The 16,243-nt window shown below is 40.7% G+C and overlaps 1 protein-coding gene across 5 annotated transcripts in view; it reads left to right on the plus strand.

The window, feature by feature from the left end:
* The first annotated feature begins 5,364 nt into the window (after positions 1-5,364).
* Positions 5,365-16,243, plus strand: part of rffl (ring finger and FYVE-like domain containing E3 ubiquitin protein ligase) — a 37,899-nt gene continuing 27,020 nt past the window's right edge. For 3 of the 5 annotated variants that reach the window (XM_060944101.1, XM_060944105.1, XM_060944102.1), the window contains exons 1-2: positions 5,404-5,589; positions 6,092-6,166. The gene's annotated coding sequence lies outside the window, so the exon portion shown is untranslated. Of the gene's footprint in view, positions 5,590-6,091; positions 6,167-16,243 lie in introns of all 5 variants that reach the window. The other 2 variants (XM_060944104.1, XM_060944103.1) reach the window with 2 other exon arrangements.

Consider the following 16,243-nt stretch of genomic DNA (forward strand, 5'->3'; position numbering starts at 1 on the left):
CTCCAGTGTCTGTGCTCTAACGATTAGAGATAAAGTTCTATCATGGCTGGGTCTTCAAGACCGGAGGTTTTTTTTTTTTTTCTGGTTTATCTGTAACATGACGCACTGCATTTCTGTCCCTTGAACTTCATCAGAGAGAAAAGAAACTGGTGAGGAAACAGCTCTTTTATAGCTGCTGTAGTTGAAGTGATAACCGGGACATTCCATAAAGTTAAATATAATTAAACAAACAAAAAGTACATGTCGAACTGTATGGGTAGAAAGTAGTTTTAATAAACGTTTCTACATTTAAGATTTCATAAAGTATATTCTAAACAGCAGAGACCGGGAGAATCTTGTCTTGTTTCTGATTTTAGCACAAAGCTGACGGTTAAATGTACAGACAAATCAAACACACCATATACTCCTTATGATCACTCCGTTTAATTTGCTAACAAAATTCTTTTGGAGCACTGATTGCTATGTTAGAGCCCATAACATGAGGATAGAGGATTTGAACAACCTGTTTTAGTGCTGTTCAGCTTCCAAGCACTAGAGGGCAGAATTTTATCACTCATGCGCTAAAACTTACTGTTCTATTTCAATATTCTTAAAAGGTGTGTGTGTGTGTGTGTGTTGGGGGAGGCGTTAGAACGCGTGCAGTGGGTTCCTGCTTACACTTGAGCTTCTTCAGAAGATTAATTGCTCTGGTATTCTCTGTTTACTTTCCAACCCAACCTGTTACAGTGGTGAAGAGCCAGGTTCTCGTAGCGCTGTACCATCTCAGTGTTGTCAGCCTGGATGATTCCACCACCATGTCCTTTTTCGAGAAGATGGTTGCACTGGTGCCCTTCCCTGAAGCTGTCAGTCAGGCTTCTTTATTCCTCCTCAATGACTGTGTTGACTGAGAAGTGTAGTAACATGACCTGGACCATATCTACAGAGCAAATCCAAAGATCAGATCGTAAAAGGGGCTCGTTTTCCTGGAGCATTTGTGGCGTTATGACCTTTGAGATGTTTAGACAAACTACCCATTAACCTTTTACATATGAACAGCATGCTGTATGACCTGAATGAACACAGTGCCAGCTGTACCATTTTGCAGCCAGGGATTGAAAAATGTACAGTTGCCTTCGTGACTAGCACAGATTAATATCCAACACCTTAAAGGCTGTGTTCCAAAATATATATTTAATGGGATAATCAGAGCATGCATGTGGCCCCCCCCCCCCCCCCCAAAAAAAAAAAAAACCAAAACTGTGTTTTTTAAAGATCTGGTGTTTTGTATCCTATTCAGCAGTTTTCTCAGTTTAAATAAAAGTGTGTGTGTGGGGGGGGGTAAGCTAATAAATTATTCTCGTAATAGCTGACCATAGGTTATCCTGATCAATGTTTCATTGTTATGTTTATTATGGTGGACTGAACCTACTCTCAGAAATGGCAGTGACCCTTTACCTTAAGGTTTACTCCAGGTGCAAAATGGTATACTATGTCTAGCCTACTATTCAGACTGAATCCCACCCATAAGCAGGATGGTGTACACGGTATGTGAACATAAGAATTTCCAAGTAGACGGTGAGCTCCATTTTTGTGGTGTACTAAATCCCACAATGTAATTCAGTCACTTCATTTCCAAAATAAGACCAAAAAAAAACCCCACCTGAGATCAAATGCAGTAATGATACCCAGCTCATTACCATACAATAAGAAATGCATTTATCTTTTATCTTCAGTAAATCTGATCTTATAATTGCAACCGCCAACAACATAAATCATGGATGTCTTAAATCTTGGTTCAGTAGGTCAAATGACCTGTTCATGTGAATTATGCCAGTAATGCATTTTTGTTAAACATCTGTTTTAAGGCGATAGTGATATTTCTGCTATTTTCTACTGTCTCCTTTTATCATTTTCTACTTTAATCACCAAACACATTTTGGATCATGGTAACTGAATAAACTGGCATTTTAAATGATAAGCTACAGTCTGAGGAGGAGCTGCTTCCAGAACTGCATTTAACTTCCAGATAGAGACAAGACTGTGATGAATGAATGAATAAATGAACACATGCATGCATACTAATTGTGTTGTCTGTCCAGCTAGCAAGAGTCAAAACAGGTTGAGCTGATAAAATGGGTAAGTAGGGGCAGGTGAAATGTTTCTAATTTCCCCAATAGTAAGGAAACTTTAAGGGCAAATGTGCATTAATCAATTTTATAAAGTCATAGACCCAGTGCCCTTCATGACTACTGGCACCCCTTATAAAGATAGTCGTAAAAAGGGATTTTGAAAAAAAAAACCTACCTTTTTGTGAAGTCGCTTCATCTCGCACTGAAAAAGTGAGAAAAATCCAATCTTTAACTGAAATAAATATATTTAGGGAAAAAAATTCTCATCAAGAAATTATTTTAAACAAAAAGACACATGCCCCTATTATTTCACCCTTAGAAATAAACACAATGTAACTCAAGCATGTTTCCCATTTAAATTGTACAATTTTTTTTTTTTTTAGCTGAGTGGAGTGTGTAAGGACTTTCAAGCTGTAATCCATGACTTTCTGATTAACTGGGTAGGTGACGCAGAGGCCAAATTTCCCTTAGTTATCCATCAACATGGGAAAGATAAGAGAACAAACCAAATGAGGGAAAAGTATGTTGACCTTCAGAAGTCAGGGGATCGTTATTTTAAAAAGTACTCTCTGAAAAATGCCCATTTCTACTGTTGGAGCAATAATAAAAAGAGGACGCCAACTGGAACTGTTACAAACTTGGGTCCTCTTCCTGTCAAGTTTATTTTGTCCCCATGTACAGTGAGGAGGACGGTAAGAGAGGCAAAGAAATTCCCAAGGATTACTGTTGGTGAATTACAAGAAAAAGTAAAATCTTGGGGCTTCCAAAACCACCATCAGACCTTCCAGATTATTTGGAAGGTTTGCCTGAAAAAAAGCCTTTTCTGTCCATTAATCACAAATGTAAGCACATGATGTTTACGAAACACTATTACAACTTTGATTAGAATCATGTTCTATGATCCGCTGTAACAAAAATGGAGCTTTTTGGCAACAAACACTCAAGGTGGGTTTGATGTAAAAAGAAGGATGGCTATAATGAAAAGAACCCAATCCCACCTGTAAAACAGGGTGGAAGTTCTGTGATGTTTTGGGGCTGTTTTTCCTCCAAAGGCCCTGAAAGCCTTGTTAGGGTACATGGCATCATGGACTCCATGAAATACCAGGACATATCAAATCAAAATCCAGCTGCCTCTGCCAGGAAACTAAAATTAGGTCATCACTGGATCTTCCAGCAGGCAGCATATGTCCAAATGGTTAGCTGAGCACAGAATCAAGCTTCGGCCATGACCATCTCAGTCTTCTGACCTGAACCCCATTGAAAACCTGTGGGGTGACCTGATGAGGAGACAGCCGAGAACCCTGGATGATCTGGAGAGATTGTGTAAAGAGGAATGGTCTCAGATGCCTTGCTCTGTATCTCATCTCATTATCTGTAGCCGCTTTATCCTGTTCTACAGGGTCGCAGGCAAGCTGGAGCCTATCCCAGCTGACTACAGGCGAAAGGCGGGGTACACCCTGGATAAGTCACCAGGTCATCACAGGGCTGACACATAGACACAGACAACCATTCACATTCACACCTACGGTCAATTTAGAGTCACCAGTTAACCTAACCTGCATGTCTTTGGACTGTGGCGGAAACCGGAGCACCCGTAGGAAACCCACGCGGACACGGGGAGAACATGCAAACTCCACACAGAAAGGCCCTCGCCAGCCACAGGGCTCGAACCCGGACCTTCTTGCTGTGAGGTGACGGCGCTAACCACTACACCACCATGCCGCCGCTCTGTTTCTCCAACCTTATAAAATGTTATAGGAGAGATTCAGTGCTGTTTTACTGGCAAAGAGAGGTTGTATAAAGTATTACATGTCAAGGTGGCAATAATAGTGGTATGTGCTTTTGTTGAAAGTGATTATTTCTTTGAGTGATTTTTCCTGAATAAATTTAGGTAGATTTTTTTTTTAACTTTGCGATAGCAATATATATATATATATATATATATATATATATATATATATATATATATAAAATGTACATACATCATGGGTGGGAAACCACTACAGCTTGCGCTAATTACAGTGGCCCCATTGTACCGAATCTGCATGTCTTTGAACTTTGGGGGAAACCGGAGCACCCGGAGGAAACCCACGCAAGCACGGGGAGGCCCCTGTTGACTGCAAGGTTTGAACCCGGAACCTTCTTGCTGTGAGGCAACAGTGATAATCACTACGCTGCCGTGCTGCCCATTCATCCACCCATCCGTTATCTGTAGCTACTTATCCTGTCCTACAAGGTCGCAGGCAAGCTGGAGCCTATCCCAGCTGACTATGGGCGAGAGGCGGGGTACACCCTGGACAAGTCGCCAGGTCATCACAGGGCTGACACATAGACAGACAACCATTCACACTCCCATTCACACCTACGGTCAATTTAGACCCACCAGTTAGCCTAACCTGTATGTCTTTGGACTGTGGGGGAAACTGGAGCACCCGGAGGAAACCCACGCAGACACGGGGAGAACATGCAAACTCCACACAGGAAGGCCCCTGCTGGCCGCAAGGTTCGAACCCGGAACCTTCTTGCTGTGAGGCGACAGTGCTAACCGCTACACTAACCACCGTGCTGCCTACAAACCTTTATTTCAGTTAAAGGTTGAATTTTGCTTGTTTTTTCAGTGTGAGATGAAACAACTTCACCAAAAAGTAGATTTTTTTTTCCTAACCCTTTTTACTTATCTTTACAAGGGGTGCCAATAATCCTGGAGGGCACTATCCATCCATCCTCTGTAGCTGCTTATCCTGTCCTACAGGGTCGCAGGCAAGCTGGAGCCTATCCCAGCTGACTATGGGTGAGAGGCGGGGTACACCCTGGACAAGTCGCCGGGTTATCGCAGGGCTGACACAGACAACCGTTCACACTCACATTCGCACCTATGGTCAATTTAGACCCACCAGTTAGACAGTCTTTGGACTGTCGGGGAAACCCATGCAGACATGGAAAGAACATGCAGACTCCACACAGAAAGGCCCTCGTCGGCTGCTGGGCTCGAACCCAGGACCTTCTTGCTGTGAGGCGACAGCGCTAACCACTACACCACCGTGCCACCCTGGAGGGCACTATACAAGCTGCAATGCAATACAGCACGAACAAAATTAGACCATGTTGCTTCAAACAGATGTTTAAACTAAGCCGCTGACCGTGTTATGTTGATTTTCAGCAGGATAGCACACAGTGTTCAAGTATGCTATTTGGAACGCAACTCCGGTCAGTTTAGGACGTGCGCGCTCCCGACCTTGTGACGTTCCTAAAGGTCACGCGCACGTACTACAAAACTACCAACAATACCGAATGAGACGTTGAACGTGGAAGTGGAGGAGTTTTACTACGAGTTGAGTCGCTTCAGGTCAGTAACAGGACTGCCGGAGGAACTCGGGTTTGTTTAAACTGGAAAATAATTTTCGGATTCTGCATTTGGTGGAGGAGAGGAGAGGAAAGTTTTGGATTCTCGACCAGTTGGGAAGTGAGTTCCGTTTTGCAGGTAGGTATGAAAACCCAGTATCGCGCCTGAGTTTGAAGTGAAGCTGTAGCTAACTTTGCTAGCAAGGTGCTGTCGGTGATTAAACAGCAGTGTGAGCTGACGGTTACAGCTGTGTGTGTGTGTGCGTGCTGAAGTTTCTAGCTCGGTTTCAGCCCGTCATATTGTTCGGGAGCTCCAAAAAAGTTTGAATACTGACACAAACTTTCAACTATCACGAAAGTGCTCTGATTTTAACTTCCTTTAACACTGCCATGTTGTGCAATTCCAGCACACACATTTCAGTTATTCCCATTGCTTTGTCTGTGTCACACTGGGAAAAAGAAAATTCCAGAAGGAAACAAGCTCAAGGCGTCACTTCCTGATGCAGTTTCCTATTCATATGCTCACATTAGTTTGCTGAGTGTGGAAATGATCAGGTTCCTTCCTCAAAGGAGGGTTGAAGTGTGTCCTGTTAATTGTAGTGAACTCTCACATGCTAGTTTTGTTTGTTTCTTCTTTACAGATTTGCATGTGATGTGAGCTGCACCTCTTCTGTCAAGCTGACACATTACACAAACATCACTGGCTCATAGTCAAGGTAAGGGCAGTCCAACAACCTTCATGTCATCTACTTCAGTTTATTCACTCTTGTGACATTTTGAGGGTTGAAACAAGGTCCGGGTTCGAGCCCCGTGGCCGGCGAGGGCCTTTCTGTGTGGAGTTTGCATGTTCTCCCCGTGTCCGCGTGGGTTTCCTCCGGGTGCTCCGGTTTCCCCCACAGTCCAAAGACATGCAGGTTAGGTTAACTGGTGACTCTAAATTGACCGTAGGTGTGAATGTGAGTGTGAATGGTTGTCTGTGTCTACTGTATGTGTCAGCCCTGTGATGACCTGGCGACTTGTCCAGGGTGTACCCCGCCTTTCGCCCGTAGTCAGCTGGGATAGGCTCCAGCTTGCCTGCGACCCTGTAGAACAGGATAAAGCGGCTAGAGATAATGAGATGAGATCAGAAAGCTTCTTACTCGAAGCCTCAGGGTAGTTGTTGAGTTCATGTTGAAAAATATTTAAAAGATGCAACTATCCAAATTGTTCGTGTGAAGAAGAAGAAACCTTTATTTGTCACATGCACAGTGAAATTCATCCTCTGCATTTAACCCATCTGAAGCAGTGAACACACCCAGAGCAGTGGGCAGCCATGCTACAGCGCCCGGGGAGCAGTTAGGGGTTAGGTACCTTGCTCAAGAGCACCTCAGCCCAAGGCCACCCCATGTTAACCTAACTGAGAACATGCAAACTGGGCTCAAACCCAGAACCTTCTTGCTGTGAGGCGACAGTGCCGCCCAACTAGGCAGAGACTGTGACTGAAGTCATAGTAATTTGTGCTAGCTGTTACAAACCAGGACGTCTGGTCACTGTACCCTGTAGGTCTGTAACGGTAAGAGAGTTGGAGAATGACACTTAGTGAGGGAAAAGTTGCACCCTGCCGCCCTGAAGACATTTTTTTTTAAAATATTGAAAATTGACAGAGTTATAAGGGATTTGAAAAAAAAAATCCTGTTTTTCATGGATCATTCCGGTTCTGTGATCCAGATCAGCACCAAAAGTCATAGCAACTTAATTCAGCCCAGAGGTATTCTGCATGTGGAATTTGGTGATGACTGATTGAAAACTGAGGGAGAAATGGCATCCTAAAAAACGTTGGGAGAATAATAAAGTAGAAAGATCATGAGTGAGAGTAACAATTTGCACCAGCGCTGCTGGTGCAAATTAATAAGAGGTCTCGGGATGAAACAGATCAAAAAGACGTGTCTTACCCAAGCTTACTGCACAAACTTGTACATGATACAAGTTTATGTATTTTTCCAACATTTGAGCAGTATAGTTAATAAGAATTGTGGTTTTCTGGTATTCAGGTACGTTCAGACAGAAACTGGGGTAAGTTACTTTCTGATTTCCGTGTTGACGTTAATAACACGTAACCACATATTCCTTCCGCTGAGTAAGTAGATAGTCCCAGCTAGGACAGGACAAGTTATACAGATTCAGAGATGAATTTATAAATGTATTTGATTGAAAAATTGTACACAACTATGTGTTTTGCATAAACACTTATTGACTGACTCAACAGCTGCCTTTAGACTTAAATTGTATGTCTCATCTCATTATCTGTAGCCGCTTTATCCTGTCCTACAGGGTCGCAGGCAAGCCGGAGCCTATCCCGGCTGACTACGGGTGAAAGGCAGGGTACAGCCTGGACAAGTCGCCAGGTCATCACAGGGCTGACACATAGACACAGACAACCATTCACACTCACATTCACACCTACGGTCAATTTAGAGTCACCAGTTAACCTAACCTGCATGTCTTTGGACTGTGGGGGAAACCCACGGGGAGAACATGCAAACTCTGCACAGAAAGGCCCTCGCCGGCCCTGGGGCTCAAACCCGGACTTTCTTGCTGTGAGGCGACAGCGCTAGCCACTACACCATCGTGCCGCCTAAATTGTATGTGTGATTTTGATTAAACAGGTTGTTCTTTTCTTGGTGCAAGGAAAAGTTGAAATGTCGACTACAGTACAGATGTGGTGGGTAGTATTTCTCTGACATGGTTTTATCGGTTGTTCACCAAATGATACACTCCATAGCAGCAGATCTGAGGTGATACTGGGAGTTTAGTGTTGATTTGTGCTGTCTGTAACCAGCCATTTGTATTAGTCATGTTGTAACTGGGAGGAGAGGAAGGTATCGCTTAGTGAAATTCTTCACTTCAGGTATGTGGACTGTCTGCTACTTGTCTGTTCATGTGGTACAATTAAGCACTTAGCATTTTCCTTCAGGCGTTCCCCCACCCCAATTTGGTCACTTGCCATTTCCTACCCACGACTCATCATGCAACAGCTACCAACTAGGGAGGGTGAAGGCTCAAACGTACTTCCTCCAACTGTCGCTCGTGCTGCATCACAGGGCACTTGGTAGAAAGCTCCGTCTGCCCTCTTCTCCATACCTTAGCCCACAATTGACTAGTGTCTCTTGAAAGGTTGGCGCATAAAGCTGTGGCATCGTCGGGATTCAAACTCGTACTCTCCCACCAACAGGGTGAATGTTTTCTTCTGTTCCAAGTGTTTTCAAGTACCTGAATGACCAAAAAGTTGCATAATCACTTGCATCAAGAATGAGTGATAATGGAACATCAGCTATTGCCAGTTAGCAACTGCCTGAACTTCTATAGTTGGCATTCTGCAAAGAAACAAAAACAAAAGTGCTTGCATGTGCACCTCATGTGCAACCTCGCCGGTTGCACTGTTGTGGCTTGGCCATGTAGGTCAATCCTTGTGTATCACACTACTTAGAAATGTGATGTTTCCCTTCTAGCTTGTAAGTTATTCTGCTAATCACTTAAAAGCTAAGGTTTTCAAAGTCTATCTTGCATTTGCTTTTAGCAGACACTGTTATCCAGAGTGACTTACAAAACCTGCAAACATGTGAAGGTGCAGAAAAACAAACCACGTAGTGCATCTGCAAGGATTTATAAACTAAAAGACAAATGCTAGTTTTTACAAATTTTAGAGTGGTTTAGGTGGTACACTATATGGCCAAGAGTTTGTGGACACCTCACTATCATACGCATATGTGGTTCTTCTCCAAACTGTTGCAGCAAAGTTGTAAGCACAAAATTGTCCAGGAAGTCTTTATGTTGTAGTATTACAGTTTCCCTTTATTGGACTGAAGGAGCCCAATCCTGTTCTCACATTGTGCACAAATTGACGTCCATAAAGGCATAGTTTGCACAAGGTTGGAGTGGAATTACTTGAGTGGCCTGCACAGAGCCTGACCTTAACCCCGCCGAACGCTTTTGGGATGAAATGGAATGCTGACTGCGCACCAGGCCTTTCTGTCCGACCTCGGTGCTCTGGTGGCTGAATGGGCAAATTTCCAAAGCCACGCTCCAAAATTTAGTGAAGAGGTTATAACAGTAAACCCGATCTAGAATAGGATGTTCAAAAAGCACATTTGTGTGTGATGCTCAGGTGTCCACAAACATTTGTCTAGATTATATTTACACAATGAGAAATTGGTCACACATACCGGAACTTGGAAAAAGGAAATGAGAACTGATTTAATGATTTAATCTCAGTGATTCAGACATGAACAGTTTATCGGGAGGGACTTGAACTGCTGTTCCAGCATTTGCTTGTCTTTATGGTTTTTGTGACGGATTACTGTGAGTCACATTTGTGAAAAATTTTTATTATTATTACTACACATGGATTTGTCGTTTATGCAGTGTTGGGACCTGGTCCCACAACACCAATGACTATACCTATGACCGTCCCTCTGTCTGAATTTAGTTCCAGTCTGGAGCAGTCACACCACAACTATAATCCCCACTATATCAGTTGGTCTTGCCACTCGGGTAAATAAATGCATGCAACTTAGTAATAGTCATAGAAGTTTTTTCCAAGTAATAGCACATTATTCCGGGTCGTACTGTACAGCTTGGACTTCAAAACAACCCATGTACACACTCCAGTGGTTGATAAAATACGGATAGGTCACGGACTACGGAAATATAATAAAAAAGGACTCAAAATACAGAGTGGTTACAGATTTTAATACGGGTGCATCACGGGTTGTTTTTTATTTTCCGTGAATCCGTATTCCATGACTTCACGATGCAACAAGGATGTACAAAGATGCCCAGGGAAAACAGCACGTGCTCAGACAATGTCATATGAAAACAATTGCCTGTTTGGGCAGATGTTTTATTGGATCACGTTCAAGCCTGGAAAAATCAGTCCAGAAGCAATCTCACTGATACGGATAAACCCAGGCCTGGGCTATAGGTATCGTTATCGGTCTGGTGTGACCACCAACCACACAAACTGCAGGGGACCGATTTTATTTATAGTTATCGTTATAGTTATTGGTATTGTGGGACCGGGCCTTCAGTGTTTAATATCAACCATATAACACTTTAGAATTGCCAGTGTATTAATTTTAGACCTATTTCTAGATTCTTGAATTTAATTTCAAGTACAGCGTGTTATTGCAGATAAACATATTTTTAAATTATTTATTATTATTTGGGATGAGGCTGGAAATAAGGTGGGGGGAATATAGGTTTTCTTTTTGCGTCTCTGGCGGTAGTTCTGGCTGCAAAATCGCAGGTTTTTATCTATGCACTTGTTCTTTTGACTGGTACTTTTTGAGATGCTTTTCATTTTTGTAAGGAGTCTCCAGTGTCAGCGCTTTGTATCAATCAGAAATGAAGTTATAACTTTAAATTTTCACAGAGAGTCTTTTAAGATGGAGGGTTTTATGGATTGTCAGTAACGTGACAAGGTGCATTTTCTGAATTATCAACTTCAAGACAGAAAATGAAAAGGCTGTAGAGGGACTGTTTTCTTTAACAGGAACTAACTTGTTCCACTACATAACCATAAAAGGACACTTGACCTGGAATGACTGCGTTAATAAATAGAGAAGAGATAGCTAGCATTGGCATATTTACTTTAATATAAGAGGAATGAAACGTTTAAATAATATTGGCTGGCTTTGAGTGGTTTATCAGATGTATTCCATTCAGCTAGCATGATATTCAATGAGTCGAAGATGAGTAGCTGAATGGAATATATCTGACAGACCACGAAAAAAGGGCAGCCAATATTATTATTTTATACATACGCATCTGATGGAACAATTATAGATTTTACAAAAAGTTAAGAACAGGGGGGTGACTTACCAATATTGAATGCTGATTCTGATTGAATGTAATTCAATGTTTTGTTAATCCAGTGTACATGGACAAAGTCCAAGTTCTAACAATAAAAATGGTACAAGTCCAAAAAGCCTGAACAACAACCCAACTTGTATACAAGCTATATACAGGTTGACCATTCAAGTTCAAAGTTACTTTTGGTCGTAGTTAATTTACATTGCAGTTGTTCAAAACAAAAGGGCTTTGCTGAGTGAAGTCCTCTTGTGTCTCTGTCACTTTTCCTCACCTCCAAGGAGAACTTTACATTTCTCTCTCTTCCATTTTTTTTTTATGTCCATTGGTATGTTTTTCTCTTGTAAATGTGCGTGAAGAATATCCCGTGAAGTTTTTGTAGCCCTTCGGGTGTTTAGTGCGTCTTTCTCTTTAAATCTTCTGCTTTTAATAAAGCAAACCTCGCGGCTATGTTTGTGAACAAACTGTCAGTCACTCGCTAGCGCGGAAGTTTTATGTCTCCAATGTGTGTCTTTTCCAGTTTTTCCATATATTTAATGTGGAAGATTAAATGCGTGAAGAATATCCAGGGAAGTTTTGGTAGCCTTTCGGGTGTTCGGTGCATCTTTCTTTTTAAATCTTTGGCTTTGAATGAAGCAAACCTCGCGGCCATTTTTGTGAACAAACTGTCAGTCACTGCTGCAGAAGTTTTACATCTCTGATGTGTCTCTCTTCCAGTTTTTTGATGTCTGTTGGTATGGTTTTTTTTTGTTTGTTTGTTTTGGGGTTTTTTTTTTTTTTTTTCTTTTTTTTTTGTTCCCTCTCGTAATTATGCGTGAAGAATAATGAAGTTTTGGTAGCCTTTCGGGTATTCGGTGCGTCTTTAGTTTGTTTACTTATTTAGTGCTTAAACCTAGCACTGAATTAACCCCGTCTCCTCTGTCTCTCTCCCAGCCGACAAAGAAATGATTGTGTGCGTGCGCAGCAGAAAAGTTTTGTCGTTAGATCCTCGCGTGTGACATTGTGTTGTCTTGACAACTTGCAATATTTTAACAATATTGCACACTCTCCATGGGGGAGAGTGGTGTAATACATGGAGGATAAGCGATATGATAATATTGCATGCCATCAATAAACCCGCTAGAAGGGAAGAGAATTCGTTGTTTTTATTCCATGGATAAAGTGGCCGGTATGTATAATAACTCAAAATATGTCCTTCATTTTGAAGTGATAATGGCCACAGTGTCCAGTTGTTGATTATTTTCGTATAGTAGCACAACCTGATGAGTTTTATTCCTTACTTGTATGGCATGCAAAAGCCTGAATCTGTACTGTATTTTTTACAAACACAAGCTGCATATCTTTCTGCAGTCATTGTGAGGAGACAGTAGTGTCCTATATCTCAGCGAACTGCCAGAGAAGTGTTATTGTTCGTTTAGGCCTCTGCCGTGGGGCTGTACAGAAGCTCTGACAGTAGCACGTCATTTGGCGAGCAGCGACTGAGGGAGTGCCCCTGCTGCCTTCTTGAACTTTGCATGGCCTGCTTTGTTTCCTGACAACAGCTAATATTAACGAGAGGCGGAGGTCATCTGCAGATATCAAGATGATTTTTGTTCTAGTATGCCTTTAAGAATACAACTGATTAATTTGATTAATCACTATTAAAACATCTTTCACTTTAATTTCCATTAAAATGTTGTTTGACATTTCTGGTAGAGCACAGCAACCACTTTTCTCTTACGAAATCTTAAAACATAAAGGCAAAAACGAGCTGTCCATTATCAGACAGTATATCAGGAATGACTTCAGATTCAGTAAACAGTGTTTCAGATAAATATGAAAATATTAGCGACTGGTACTGATATTTTCGGAGTTATTCTGTGAACTTTATTTCTTTTCTGTTTTATCTGGAATGATGTTGTAAAAATCATGTTTTAGGGTGAAATGATTATCTTAATAAATGTAGAGTAGGTGTGTAATATAGAGGTTTGAAAGTATACTGCAATAGGAAATGTTAGCACGGCCCAGTGATGGTTACACATGGAATTAAATTATGTTTTTTAATAAACTATTAAATGTAAAAATTAACAAAAGTATTGGGCAGTTTTTACACCTAGGTCCAAGTACTTGCAGTGGTCCTCTGCATGGAATTTAATGTGATCGTTTTTGAAAATGTAAGCAGACTTGATTTGCTAAGACTACATGTTTATTTCAAACTGTCTGTTAAGTTCTCATGAATTCAAGATATTCTTTATAATCCCCCCCCCCCCCCCCCCCCAATCTTTATATCTTGGTGCAAATAATTGTTACTTTCAGTCTGGGAAAATACTCGGGTGTATGTTGAAACACGGACGTTGCTTAAATTATCATCATATGGACACGAGTGTTCTACTGGGAAATTTTTCATACGAGCTCCATCTGGGACATGAAGAACCAAAACCATGACCCAAATCTCGATATGTCACTTGTGAGGAAATCAATTAATTGTTTTTGATAAATTTTGGGTACTTTTTTTTTGTTTGTGAATGTGTCCAAATTATTATTAGCTCACACGGCCATGGGCCGATGAGCTATTGCCATCACGCCGCGTCTGTCGTCTGTCCACAAGTCATAAAAGTCGCTACCCCTCCCTGAGTTTTCAATGGATTTTGATTGATTATTTTGTTTGGAAGATCGAATCAGTCTACACAAAAGTTACTCCCTGGTCTTGTGATTTTTCATTAACAAGTTGCTAATTAGGCCGGTTAACAAACTTTGAGGAAAATCCCTACTCCTCCTTGAGTTTTCAATGGTTTCTGATTTGTTTTGTTTTGAAGATCTAACTGTTCTTATAAAGAACAACTTGGCTAATTACGTATAAACGAGTCTGGTTTCTCATGGTACGGCTTTGAGAATTACTGCGTCGCTGACGCTCTGGTAAAATGAAAATTACACACAAACTTCGTATCTTTAAGCTAATCTTTTCATGTTGAAAAACTCGTATTTTTCATACGAAATGCATCACAGACCTGAGTGTAGGCATATCACATGCTCGCTGGCCGTGGTGTGGAAATTGTGCATGCAGACGCTCATTTAAGTTTACAAATCTGTCATTACTTAACTCTTGAATATTTTCTATTGTGAATACTATCATTAAAAAGTTTATAATCTCTGCTTTCCAAAGAAATTTGTCTTTATAAAGATCTGTTCAGTACTTTGGGAGTAACGGCAGGTTGAAGTTGGTGCAGCAGAATAAAAACTCTGCTTGTGTGACATTGGGGAACTGCCAGTGACTTTTGAGTCACGGGACAGCGGCCAGGCTCTCTCTCTCCTTATTGGTTTCTGACTGGATTACTCGTGAATATCAATCAGAACTTTTATAGGGATGTTCTTGAGCTCTCACTGTTTCTGATGAAGTATTCAGCAAAATTTTCCATCAGCTAGTTTTGATGTTATGCGTCATGGGAGACTTTGAAGTGAGTTTTCATAGCTTTACCTACTTATTTTTTCAAATCAAACTGATTCATGTAAATAACTATTTTAGAATATAATTGTTTTGATGAAAAATATTGGGATCTTTGTGGTTGGAATGATTTTATTATTATTTTTTTTTTAAGTCAAACACAAGTGTCAGTTTCAGTTCAATTAAATGGAATTGTTTACTGGATGTGGTTCATGCGGGGTTTTTTTTTTTTTTTTTGAGGTTAGCCTTGAAAGCTGTGAAATGTCATTTTATATTTTTTAATCTAAACACTAGTTGGCCCTACTTTTGAGAAATACAAAGGCCTACAGAGCACAGGGGGTATTAGAAATAATCTTGTATTACTTTTTTATTGAGTGTACCGGTTTAATGGTTTTACCTAATTAGCATAATTAATATGAATTTACCTAATTAGCATAATAAATATGAATTAACGTGTCTTATTTAGGATGTGTACAGATAATATAAAGAACATTATACAGTGGCATGAAGATATGAAGTTTTTCTTGTGTTGAAAATATTTTCAGTTCTTCACCTCACTCACTCGCTCACTCACTCACATGTTCACCACTCGAAGATAAACTTCATGCAACCATGTAATATCCTCTGTGTACACCTGTGCACCATTATCTCACGGTACTATCTAGCTAGCTTATAATAGCTGATTCCCAAACAGTCAACAAGATAAGGTTCCCAAAAAAGTTGGCTAATTAATGTTCGTGTCCAACAGCAGACTGCTGCACAAAGTGGTCATGCTTATACGTGATGCGTTCATGTACTGTAACTAACTCTCTGTTTAACTGAGAAATGGTTTCTTAAGAATGAATTGGTGGGTCTCTGTGGTAATGGTGCAGATGCTGTACTGTAAAATTCATATTATTCCAGCTCTAATATAAACTTGAAATTTTTGCCTCATATGATTTGTAAATTGTTTTTTAGCAAGGCTTTCCCTAACCTTTGTCTTGGCTGCTGTTGTCTTCATTTAGAAACTATTACCCCAGGGCAATGGGAATCTGTGTGTGTAGCCATGGAAGCAGTTTGTGTCTTTGTGTTTGGCTTGGGTTACTACTGTAGACTATTAATAGAGGACAGTAGAGTGCGGGTAGTCCTGCTGTGCCTGTGCTTTCTTGTTATTGGATACCTTCGTTTGTTCTAGCATTCTCTTTTTTTTGGGTTTGCTTTACAAATGACCTGCTGGTATATGGCCTTTTTCACAGGTGGGAAAAACCTTGATGGTACTTAAGTCGTTTATTTTATATATATATATATATATATATATATATTGTGTGTGTTTTAGATATTAGTCACAAATTTGTTAGCTTTATATATGATGGATATCATGACGGAATTACTTTTAATGAATCTCTGAATCAGTGTCTAAAATGGTTCCACTTCTGTCATTAAATACAAGTGTCAGTTTGCCATCCAGCCAGATGGTAAACTGTTTATATGAGGTGACTTGAGTAGTCTTGAATAACATTGTGTATAGTTTTGGATATGCTCGGGT

Source organism: Neoarius graeffei, chromosome 17, assembly GCF_027579695.1.
Source record: "Neoarius graeffei isolate fNeoGra1 chromosome 17, fNeoGra1.pri, whole genome shotgun sequence".
NCBI classification, from domain to species: Eukaryota; Metazoa; Chordata; class Actinopteri; order Siluriformes; family Ariidae; genus Neoarius; species Neoarius graeffei.